Below are 12,081 nucleotides of genomic sequence, written 5' to 3'. Positions count from 1 at the left end.
GGGGATGTGGGACGCCTGGGTGGCTCGGTGGTTGAGCATCTGCCTTTGGCTCGGGGCATGATCCCAGAATCCCAGGATTGAGTCCCGCATCAGGCTCCCTGCATGGAGCCTGCTTCCTCTGCCTATGTCTCTGCTTCTCTCTGTGTGTCTCTCATGAATAAATAAATAAAATCTTAAAAAAAAGACAAAGTCTGGGGAAATGTTCCAGACTAAAGGAAGCTAAAGAGACAAGATGTTGGTTCACAAACTGAAGTATACAGGGGTGAAGGGCAATGATATATAATACTCTTAAATAGTTCTGGGGAAAATATAGGTAGATAAAGCATGGAAATTATAAAGCACTTGGGGGAAAATTAACATACATGAATCTGAGTAAAGGTGCTGGAGGAGGTCTTTGAGAAGGTATGACCTGATTGATGAACCCTGAGCTAGAATGAGCTAGAATCAGGCAATTGGAAGCTCATTACCTCTCTCCTGTCCTTGGAATTTATGTTCTGCCCACAGTTCTCATAGAGGAAGCTGTTCCAAGGACATAGCCTTGAGAGAATAAGGTGTTGTTGAGACCATCTAAAGTATATATGCAACTGAACCCCATTAAGGCCCCTATACATACTTTTTAAAAAGGATTTTATTTGTTTATTTGAGAGAGAGAGAGAGAGAGAGCACAAGTGGGGGGAGGAGCAAAAGGAGAGGGACAAGAATACTGCACTGAGTGTAGAGCCCAAGGCAGGGCTCAATCCCACGATCCTGAGCTCATGACCTGATAACCCCAAGGCCTCTTAACTTTTAAGATTTAGTGGGTGGGTACAGAGATTTATTCATCTCATAGCCATCCAACATATAGCTTGCATGTAAGCTCTCTTGCTTAGTAAACCTGCCATCTACCAATCTAGAGTGATCTGCCTTTTTCTTTGGTGTCTTACAGCCCTCTGTGTCCAGGGGCCAGTTTTAGATTTCACCCAGAAAACTCCCAAGGTTTCAAACCAACAAAAGGTGTCCTTGATACTATTCTTACTCTAGCACCTTGCCCTAAGCTTGAAATCTCCAAATAAAAAGTTTAAAAAACAAAACAATAGTACTTTTATTAGAGTATGTGTCATATTATATTGTGATTGTGGCTCCACTGGTCTGTGAGTAATCACAGACCTGGACTATGTCTTTTTCTTTTTTAAGTAATCTGCCCCCATCGTCGGGCTTGAACTCATGACCCGAGATCAAGAGCCACATGTTTCATGGACTGAGCCAGTCAAGTGCCCCAGACTTAATCACCATTGCCAGGGCCTGGTAGTGAGTGGGTACCTTCACAGGTATGCAATGCGTGTTTGATGATTGAACATAAGTATTTGCAAATGAATGCCCCACAAAGGTTGTGCTGATGAGGGTTGTTTCCTGGGTGATATTTAGGTTAAGAGTTCAGGCAAGTTAAGAAGTCCCTGCTGGGGGCACCTGGGTGGCTCAGTGGTTGAGCGTCTGCCTTTGGCTCAGGTTATGATCCTGGCATCCTGGGATCGAGTCCTGCATCGGGCTCCCCACAGGGAGCCTGCTTCTCCCTCTGCCTGTGTCTCTGCCTCTCTCTCTATGTCTCTTATGAATAAATAAATAAATAAATAAATAAATAAATAAATATTAAAGAAAAATAAAAATTAAAAAAAGAAGTCTCTGCTGGTTCTCCTATCAAAGCACTTATAGGCTTCTTTTTCTTGCAGTTAATATATTTTTTTGTGGTATTTCTTTTTTTTTAATTTTTTTTAATAATTTGTATGGCTTTATTCATGATCTTTTTTGTTTTGTTTTGTTTTGTTTTGTTTTGTTTTTAAAGATTTATTTATTTATTTATTCATGATAGACATAGAGAGAGAGAGAGAGGCAGAGACACAGGCAGAGGGAGAAGCAGGCTCCATACCGGGAGCCCTATGCGGGACTCGATCCCAGGTCTCCAGGATTGCGCCCTGGGCCAAAGGCAGGCGCTAAACCGCTGAGCCACCCAGGGATCCCCCGTATTTCTTTTTTTTATAGTAAAATTGACATATAACATGTTAGTTTCAAGTGTACAATATGATTTGATATTAGTATACATTGCAAAATGATCACTGCCTAAGTCTGGTTACCTTACATAGTCATACAAACTTTTTTTTTAATGATGAAAACTTTCAAGATTCACTCTCTTGACAAGTTTCAAATATGCAATACAATATTATTGACTATAATCATCATGTTGTATATTACATTCCTGTGACATTTATTTCATCATAACCGGAAGTTTGTACCTCTCAATCTACTTCACCCTTTTTATCTACCCTCCTCTCCCCTCCCTTCTGGCCATCACCAATCTGTCCTCTGTTTCAGAGTGTTTTGTTTTCCTCATTTGTTTTGTTTCTTAGATTCCATATGTAAGTGAAATCATTACAGTATTTGTCTTTCTTTGTCTGACTTATTTCACTTAGCATAATACCCTTGAGGTCCATCCATGTTGTTGCAAATGACAAGATCTCATTCTTTTTTTATGGTTGAGTACTATTCCATTATATATAGGTATCACACCTTTTTCTTTTTTCAAGATTTTATTTATTTATTCATGAGAGACACACAGAGACAGCCAGAGACATAGGCAGAGGGAGAAGTAGGCCCCCCTCAGGGAGCCCGATGCAGGACTCGATCCCCAGATCCGGATCACTCCCTGAGCCGAAGGCAGATGCCCAACTGCTGAGCCACTCAGGGGTCCCTGTATCACATCTTTTTTATCCATTTATCCATCTATGGACACTTAGGTTGTTTCCACATCTTATCTATTGTAAATAATGCTGCAGTGAATATAGGGAGTGCATATATCTTTTTGAATTCATGTTTTCATTTTCTTTGGATAAATACCCAGAAATGGGATTGCTGGATCATAGGATAGTTCTATTTTTAATTTTTTGAGGAACCTCCATACTGTTTCCCACAGTGGTGTAGATCTCTTGATGTAATTGCCTCTTTCTTTCTGGGACTCATTTGATATCACAAGCATATCTCCTTAAAGCATGTGTTATGGATTCCTCAGTTCTGAATATGTTAAGGCTTTCTGAAAGCAATGCCCAAACATTTTTGTGCGGGCTATGTTGAAATTTATCATTTCCTGTTATCTCTGTAATTGAGCAGACACCCTGAAAAATGTATGAACATTCCCACACCACCTTCATAAGATATGATTATAACACACAAAGAAGTCACATGATTCACTGAAGAAACTATCCAAACAAGTGCCTGCCTCATTATATCTGCCTCTAATTAAGAGAATGACTCATCAGTATTCCACGATGGTTAATTGTTTTTACTACTGCTTTTTGACTATCTTCAAAAAAAAAACATAATTCAAAAAAACCTTTTTAAGCATAATTCACTCATTCATTCAATTGAAAAAATGTATTGAATATCTATTGTTTGAGGGATATTGACCTGGTCACTGAGGACACAGTAGTGAACAAAACAAGTATGTCTCTGGTGTCATGGAGTTTACAATGTAGTAGGGAAGATAGATATTAGACAAGTATATCAAAGATTACCCTTGTAAAACTCAACATTGAAAAAGAGATATGGGGCAGCCTGGGTGGTGCAGCGGTTTAGTGCCACCTTCAGCCCAGGGCCTGATCCTGGAGTCCTGGGATCAAGTCCCACATCGGGCTCCCTGCATGGAGCCTGCTTCTCCCTCTGCCTGTGTCTCTGCTTCTCTCTCTCTCTGTCTCTGTCTCTCATGAATAAGTAAATAAAATCTTTAAAAAAAAAAAAAACAGATTTCCCAGGCTTAAGACTCAATGTTCCTAGAAATTATTTCTTTAGGAAGTTTGGGTGTATACCTTTTGTGGTTTTACAAAAGTATTGGTTAGACTCTTTCTCTATATCTCCTCCTTAGATTGAAAGTTAAAGCTGTTGGTTTGTCATTAATAGAAGTAATAGAAGTAACTTGTCAGCAATTTTCTCAGTAACATAAGAAATGAGCCCTGTATCACTGACCAGCGGGAACAGATGGCACACTCAAATTTTTTGAAAGAAGTATTTAATAAAGTAACTATTTGCAAAATTTGGGTAGTATGTCAAGAATCCACAAGTGATTTTCCAAAACCTGCGGTTAGCAAGATTGTTAACATTCTTATACCTAAAGCAGCAGAGAGAGAGAGTGATTTCTTGAGCCTGTGTTGGGGAGAGCACTAGGGCCTTGTGGCAAGGGTTACCTGATGGGAGGAACTATGTCCTTCAGGTGAGGGAAACAACCGGCCAGCCTACAGAAACCTCCCAGGGAACAAGTCATAGAAGTAGGTATCTCAACTTTGTTCTTCATTCCTGCAATTTCTTGCCAGTCATCCCCATTGGCCAAAGCCAACTGGAATCCAGGGCAGAAGAGCTCACTGATGAATGTATATAGGTGAGTGCGGAACAGAGAGGGGAGTGGATCTGGAGGAGCAAATCAATAAGGCATAAGGAGCACAGGTCCTTTTTTTTTTTTTGAAGTTTTATTTTTTAATATTTTATTTAAATCCAATTTGCCAATATATAGTATAACACCCAGTGCACATCCCATTCTTTTTTTTTAAGATTTTATTTTTTTTATTTGAGGGAGAAAGAGAGCAAGAATGCACAAGCAGGGGGCCTCTCAGGGGGTGAGGGGCAGGGAGAAGCAGGTTCCCTGCTGAGCAGGGAGCCCGATATGGAGTTCCATCCCAGGACCCTGGGCTCATGACCTGAACCAAAGACAGACACTTAACCAACTGAGCTGCCCAGGTGCCCCAGGAGCAAGGTCCTTAATACTCTCTTCTCATCACAGCCTGGGTCTTGAAGTGTTTGACTCCACCTCTCTTACATTTTATTTCCTAATCTTACCATCTCCTGATCTGCCTTTCTAATGCAAAACTGAAGCTCATCTTTGGAAGCTAATGCTTTTCACCTTTTCCTAGTTGTTGTAGAGGCTGCTTCTAGACAACAGGCTTGAGCCATGGAAACTCCATCAAGGCAAAAGGGCCCATGGGTCTCCAACCCCCTGGCTGAATCTGGACAGGCCCATCCACCTCAAAATATCCATAGGCCCTAACTGACCAATGGGCTACGAACGAACAGACGCAGTTACCAAAAAGGGAAAATCCCAAACATCCTCCTACGTCTTCACCTTCTTCCTTTAAATACAGCCCCCACCCACTGCCTCCATGTAGGCAATCTCTGCTTTGTTCCCTTGCGGTGTAGTCAATAAACTTCTATCTCTTGTTCAGCCTTGGTGCCAATGGCTTCTACCCCATCGGGTTGCCCCATTGTGGGGCCCCCATCCGATTGGGAGAGACACCATAGTTGTGACTTCTAGCCTCCCTCCTCCCTCCCTCATCCCTTTGGCAAAGATGTTTTCATCTCCTCTGGGTAACCTTGCCCAGTTCAGGACACATTCTGGAACACTATTTCAGCAAAGGCCCTCATAGCAAGAATTTCTTGTCTTAGCCCTGTGAGTTTGGGCGAGGGGATGTAACAGAATGAGATGGGAAGCCCTTATTTATGTCAGACTAATAACTCAGTCATCACTCCACGTCTGTTTACCTCCACCCCTACCCCTTGCCAGGCAACCACACCCATGATTAGGATCACTGAGAACAAAGACACTGGACTCCAAACAACCAGGTTCAAAGATACCTACCTCATCAGAGGAGGGATGAAAATGGTTGGAGTCTGTGAACCCGAAGAACTAGTATTTCTTGCCCAGGCTGGATGATGAAATTCTTAAAAAGGCAGGCTAGTCAAGAGTTCTGGCATGCATGGAAGAGAAAAACTCCCAATATCAGTACTGCAGCTACCTGCAGAGAGGGAAGGTAGAGATCCAAGAGAAGTACAGAGGGAGCTCCAGCTGGGGCTATATTTTATTACTTAGTAACTGAAATGTTGAAACATATGTAAGAAAATGCTGAATTTGTTCCTGAATGGTAGGAAGCTACCTATGAAAGTCTTTGTCCTTTGCTCTGTGTGGAGGGTACGGTTCTGGTGGGGGCAGGGCTACACATGATCCAGGAAAGCAGACGATGCCAAGAATAGTGCAATTATCTGTCTACTAGGCTCCCAGTGGTGTTCTGGGAGTTTCTTCAGTCTAGCCACAGGCTAACTGCCTCATGGGGCTCTAGAATCAGGATATAGCAGTTTGGAGACCAGATAAAGTTTGCATTCCTAGCTCTGCTCTACAAAGGACACAGTCCTCTGTAGTAGTTCGGAGCCAGTCCCCAGGGCCAGCCCACCCAGGTCACATCGTGGTTGGGGCACTCACTCGCTGTGTCCCTCCACCTGTGTGTGTAAGTGTCCCTCCACATCTGCAAGATGTGATGAGAGTGTCAACCTGTGTCAAAGGGTTGTTGAGAGGATTCAGGCCACAGACTAAATTTAATGTTACTTTTAGGCTGTTATTCTCCTAGACAAGCCAAACTAATGAGAACAGTCCTCTAGCACAGGGGTTGGCGAACTTTTTCTGTAAAAGGCCACGTAACAAACATTTGAGGTTTTGTGGGCCATACGATTTGTCCCAACTGACGTGTAGGAAAGATATTAGAGTTCAAAGCCGACAGCCAAGAAAGTATTCTTGAGACGTTTTTGGTGCAAAAAGGTGATTTTATTAAAGCACAAGGACAGGACCCTTGCGCAGAAAGAGCTGCACTGGAGTTATGAGGAGTGGCTGATTATATACTTTCAAGTTGGGAGGTGGTTAGGGACAGAACAAGCCTCCAAGGTATTTTGGAAACAAAGTTTCCAGGATCCTGAAGGGGTTAGCTACCTTAAGAAAGGTCATATATTATTGTTTAGTAAACCCTTAGTCATGAGACCCTTCAGATGTGTATCAGTGGACCATATGCTTGGAGGATGATTCCTAACGTGGGAAGGGGGGGAGACAAAGGGAGCTCCAAAGGAATGTCTATATGTTTAAAGTAGACTCACAGGATCCTGGAGGGTTGGGCTAATATTTAAGATTGGCTGTTGCCCTTAGCAAAGTGTCAACATCCAGGCAGTTGAGTCCCTAGAGGAATGTCACTCTTCCTGTTTTAAGGACTTGTCAATGGGCTGTAAGTAGTAAGGAAATGTAGTGATCTTATTCATTACACCCACTAATAACCAGTGGAAGCCAGAGGCCTGATTTTTCAGGGCTAAAGAAGAGCTTGGGGGAGCAGGGACTTCATTATCCTGTGAAGAGAGAACATATATCACAAAGATGGGGGTATGAGGATGGGTGTAAAGGATTGACCTCTGAATGAGAAACAATTTAGAAGGGGAGAACCAGGGCACCTCAATGGCTCAGTCGGTTAAGCATCTGCCCTCCACTCAGGTCATGATCCCGGGGTCCTGGGATGGAGCCCCGCATTGGGCTTTCTGCTCAGTGGGGAATCTGTTTCTCCCTCTGCCCCTCCTTAGCTTGTGCTTTCTCTCTAGCACTCTGTGTCTCATGAATAAATAAAATCTTAAAAAAAAAAAAAGAGGGAGAACTGTGAGCTGTGGAGGAGAAAGGAGGGAAGAATTCGGGAAGAGTTTCCTAATTATTTACAACTTCACACAGGTATGCCCCTTTGTGGGTTCTAGGGATCCTGAGGTGTTGCCCTCCTCAGTCCTCAGGACAGCCAAGCAAGGACTAGCCCCTAAGCTAATCATCTGTCATGAGCCACAGTGTGCCCTAAAAAATCAGTTTCTCTTCTTTTCTTTTCTTTTTTTTTTTTTTGTGGTTTAGATTTTATTTCATCATCATAAACTGAACTCTGCAATCCAGCTAGACCTGGGGAAAGGAACCACGGAGCCCGCAGAACTGCAGTGAGAGTGCGGAGACTGGGCTATTTCAAGCAGGTGGGGGTGGAGGGGCGCTCTCCTGAGCTAAAGGAACGGTCTGGAAGTTCAGATAAAACAGGAATTAGATTAATCAGATCTGTCCACAGTCGGCGATGGTGATCTTCTTGCTGGTCTTGCCATTCCTGGACCCGGAGCGCTCCATGACTTCCATGATGTTCATGCCCTCCTTGACCTTGCCAAAGACCACATGCTTGCCGTCCAACCACTCAGTCTTGGCGGTGCAGATGAGAAACTGGGAACCGTTTGTGTTGGGTCCAGCGTTGGCCATGGACAAGATGCCAGGCCCTGTGTGCTTCAGGATGAAGTTCTCGTCGTCAAACTTCTCCCGTAGATGGACTTGCCGCCAGTGCCATTGTGACACGTGAAGTCCCCACCCTGGCACATAAATCCCGGGATAATCCTGTGAAAGCAGGAACCTTTGTAACCGAATCCCTTCTCTCCAGTACTCAGAGCACGAAAGTTCTCTGCTGTCTTTGGAACTTTGTCAGCAAACAGCTCTAAGGAGACGTGGCCCAAAGGCTCGCCGTCCACGGCGATGTCAAAGAACACGGTGGGGTTGACCATGGCTGGACGGCGACGGCTACTCCGGGGCGGCGGCGTCTGCAAGGCCAAAAAATCAGTTTCTAGAAGGACTGTTAAAAAAAAAAAAAAGGTCTAAAATGGAGTCACTTGCAAACCAAGAACTAATTGCAAGACTTAACGTGCCCTTTAACCAGTCAATCTGGAATTTCCTAATCAGCACAAGTGAAGTAATCTTCATGATAAGACCCCCCTGCACTTCTTCCTAAGGGAATGTGATCTTGCCTAAGATGATCCTTTCTTTTCTTTTCTTAATAACTTCCTTGTTTCTGCCCCTAAAAGCCTGTTTTGTTCAACTCCGTTGTATAGTGCCTTTCTACTTGTTTGACGTGTTGCTGCCTGATTCATGAATTGTTGAATAAAGCCAATTTGCTCTTCAAATTTACTCAGTTAAATTTTGCTGCAACTGTACCATGACAAGTCTAGGAAGCACCAAATTAGGAAATAAGGAGTACCCAGGGTACCACTCTTGATCTTCCCATCAACCTGACTGTATGGATAGCTTTGAAATGCACGTGTGAAACCCTAAACCAAGAACTGCCTAAGGTCTTCTATATCAGGTAATAGACCAGGTAATTCAGAACAACCCTCCTTCTAAAGGCAAGTGAAAAAGGTGGACAAAGTCTATGAAAAAATGTTTTAAACCATCAAAAGAGCTACTAACGTTGTAGGCATTTTGTTAGCTGAAGATCGAGGAGGTATTTAGGTAATGAGAATTTTCATGACCAGCTTTGTGTCAGACATTTTTTAAAGATTTGAGAGAGAGAGAGAGAGAGCAGGAGGGGCAGAGGGAGAGGGAGAATCTCAAGCAGACTCCACGCTGAGTGTGGAACCAGAAAAGAGGCTCAGTCTCTTGACCCTGAGATCAGAACCTGAGTCGAAACCAAGAGTTAGATGCTGAACTGACAGCCACCCAGTTACCCCATATGTCAGACATTTTAACATTTAAATAAAATGGATTAATTCTCTGAAAGTACAACTTATCAAAGTTAATGCAGAAAGAAAACAGAAAGCTCAGGGATCCCTGGGTGGCGCAGCAGTTTGGCGCCTGCCTTTGGCCCAGGGCGCGATCCTGGAGACCCGGGATCGAATCCTACGTCGGGCTCCCAGTGCATGGAGCCTGCTTCTCCCTCTGCCTGTGTCTCTGCCTCTCTCTCTCTCTCTATCATAAATAAATAAAAAAATTTTAAAAAAGAAAATAGAAAGCTCAAATAATATTAAAGTTTCAGGCCTAGAGTGCTTCACAATTGAGTTCTACTAAACATTTGAAGAATAGCTCCAATCTCTTCCAGAGATTAGAAATAGGATATTGCCCAACTTATTTTATGAGGCTCCGATAACCTTGGTACCAGCACAACAAGGAGTTTGAGAGAGGCAAAATGATAGGCCAATTCCATTCATCAACATAGATGCAAAACTCCTAAACCAAATTTTAGGAAACCAAGTCCAGCAATATATGGAGGAAAGGATCATATATCTTCAATAGGTTGAGTCTTTGCCCAGAAATGCAAAGATATTTTGACATTAAAGAAGCAATTGTTTTAGTTAGCCATATTGACATATTTTTTTCTTTTTCCAATTTTTATTTAAATTCTAGTTAGTTAACATATAGTATAATATTTTTCCAGGAACACAGGTTAGTGATTCATCCCAGTGCTCAATATGACAAGTGCCCTCCTTAATACCCATCACCCAAGGACACCTGGGTGGCTCAGCAGTTGAGCATTTGCCTTTGGCTCTGGGTGTGATCCCATAGTCCCAGGATCGAGTCCCGGATTGAGCTCTCTGCATGAAGTCTGCTTCTCCCTCTGCCTATGTTTCTGCCTCTCTCTCTGTGTCTCTCATGAATAAATAAATAAAATCTTAAAAAAAAATACCCATCGCCCATTTAGCCCATCCCACCCAAGTCCCTCTATCAACCCTCAGTTTGTTCTCTATCCTTAAAAGTCTCTTATGGCTTGTTCCCTCCCTCTCTTTCCCCACCACTTGCCATATGTTCATCTATTTTGTTTCTTAAATTCCACATATGGGTGAAATCAAATGGTATTTGTCTGTCTCTGACTTATTTTGCTTAGCATAATCCACTCTAACTCCACCCACATTGTTGCAAATGGCAAGTTTTCATTCCTTTTGATGACTGAATAATATTCGACTGTATACATATACCGCTTATTCTTTATCCATTCATCAGCCGATGGACATTTGGGCTCTTTTCATAGTTTGGCTATTGTTGATAATGCTGCTATAAACATCCAGGTACATGTACTCCTTTGAATCTGTATTTTTGTATCCTTTGTGTAAGTACCTAGTAGTGTAATTGCTGGATCAGAGAGTAGTTGTATTTTTAACTTTTTGGGGAACCTCCATATTGTTTCCCAGAGTGGCTGCACCCGTTTGCATTCCCACTAACAGTACAAGAGGATTCCCCTTTCTCCTCATCCTCATTAACATTTGTTGTTTCTTGTGTTGTTAATTTTAGCCATTCTGACAGTTGTGAGGTGGTATGTCATCATGGTTTTGATTTGTATTTCCCTGATAATGAGTGATGTCGAGCATCTTTTCGTGTGTCTGTTAGCCATCTGGATATCTTCTCTGGAAAAATGTCTATTCATGTCTTCTGCCCATTTCTTAACTGGATTATTTGTATTTTGGCTGTTGAGCTTGATAAATGCTTCATAGATTTTTGTATACTAACCCTTTATCAGATAGGCCATTTGCAAATATTTTCTCCCATGCCCTAGGCTGCCCTTTAGTTTGTTGATTGTTTCCTTTGCTGTGCAGAAGCTTTTTATCTTGATGAAGTCCCAGTAGTTCATTTTTGCTTTTGTTTCCCTTGCCTCTGGTGACGTGTCTAGCAAGAAGTTGCTGTGGCCGAGGTCAAAGAGGTTGCTGCCTGTGTTGTCCTCTAGGATTTTGATGGATTCCTGTCTCATGTTTAGATCTTTTATCCATTTTGAATCTGTTTTTGTGTATGGTGTAAGAAAGTGGTCCAGTTTCATTCTTCCACATGTTGCTGTTCACTTTTCCCAACAGCATTTGTTGACGAGACTGTCTTTTTTCCATTGGATATTCTTCCCTGCTTTGTCGAAGATTAGTTGACTATATGGTTGTAGGTCCATTTCTGGGTTTTCTATTCTGTTCCATTGATCTATGTGTCTGTGTTGGTGCCAGTACCACACTGTCTTGATGACTGCAGCTTTGTAATAGAGCTTGAAATTTGGAACTGTGTTGCCTCCGTTTTGCTTTCTTTTTTAGGTTTGCTTCGGCTATCCCATATCAACATATTAAAATGGAAAATCTTGTAACCTCAGAAGAAGCAGAAAAAACATAAAAATTTCAGTATCCATTCAGGGGTGCCTAGCTGGCTCACTCAGTGGAACATGTGACTCTTGGTCTCAGGGTTGTTTGAGCTCCACATCAGGTGTAGAGATTAAGTAAAAATAAAATATTTTTTTTTAAAAAAATTAATATCCATTCATAAAAACTAATGGCAAAACAAGAATAGATGAGAATAGGGATGCCTGGGTGGCTCAGCAGTTAAGTGTCTGCCTTTGGCTCAGGGCATGATCCTGGGGTCCTGGGATTGAGTCCCACATCGGGCTCCCTGCATGGAGCTTGCTTCTCCCTCTGCCTATGTCTCTGCCTCTCTCTCTATGTGTCTTTCATGAATAAATA

The 12,081-nt window shown here is 42.5% G+C and overlaps 1 pseudogene; it reads right to left on the bottom strand.

Moving 5' to 3' along the window:
• Positions 1-7,722: 7,722 nt before the first annotated feature.
• On the bottom strand, positions 7,723-8,432 carry LOC112934438 (peptidyl-prolyl cis-trans isomerase A pseudogene; annotated as a pseudogene).
• Positions 8,433-12,081: the final 3,649 nt, after the last annotated feature.

The sequence above is a fragment of the Vulpes vulpes genome, chromosome X (genome assembly GCF_048418805.1).
Source record: "Vulpes vulpes isolate BD-2025 chromosome X, VulVul3, whole genome shotgun sequence".
NCBI classification, from domain to species: domain Eukaryota; kingdom Metazoa; phylum Chordata; class Mammalia; order Carnivora; family Canidae; genus Vulpes; species Vulpes vulpes.
Note: the sequence above shows the minus strand (reverse complement) of the source record. Positions and strands in the feature narration are given on the sequence as shown.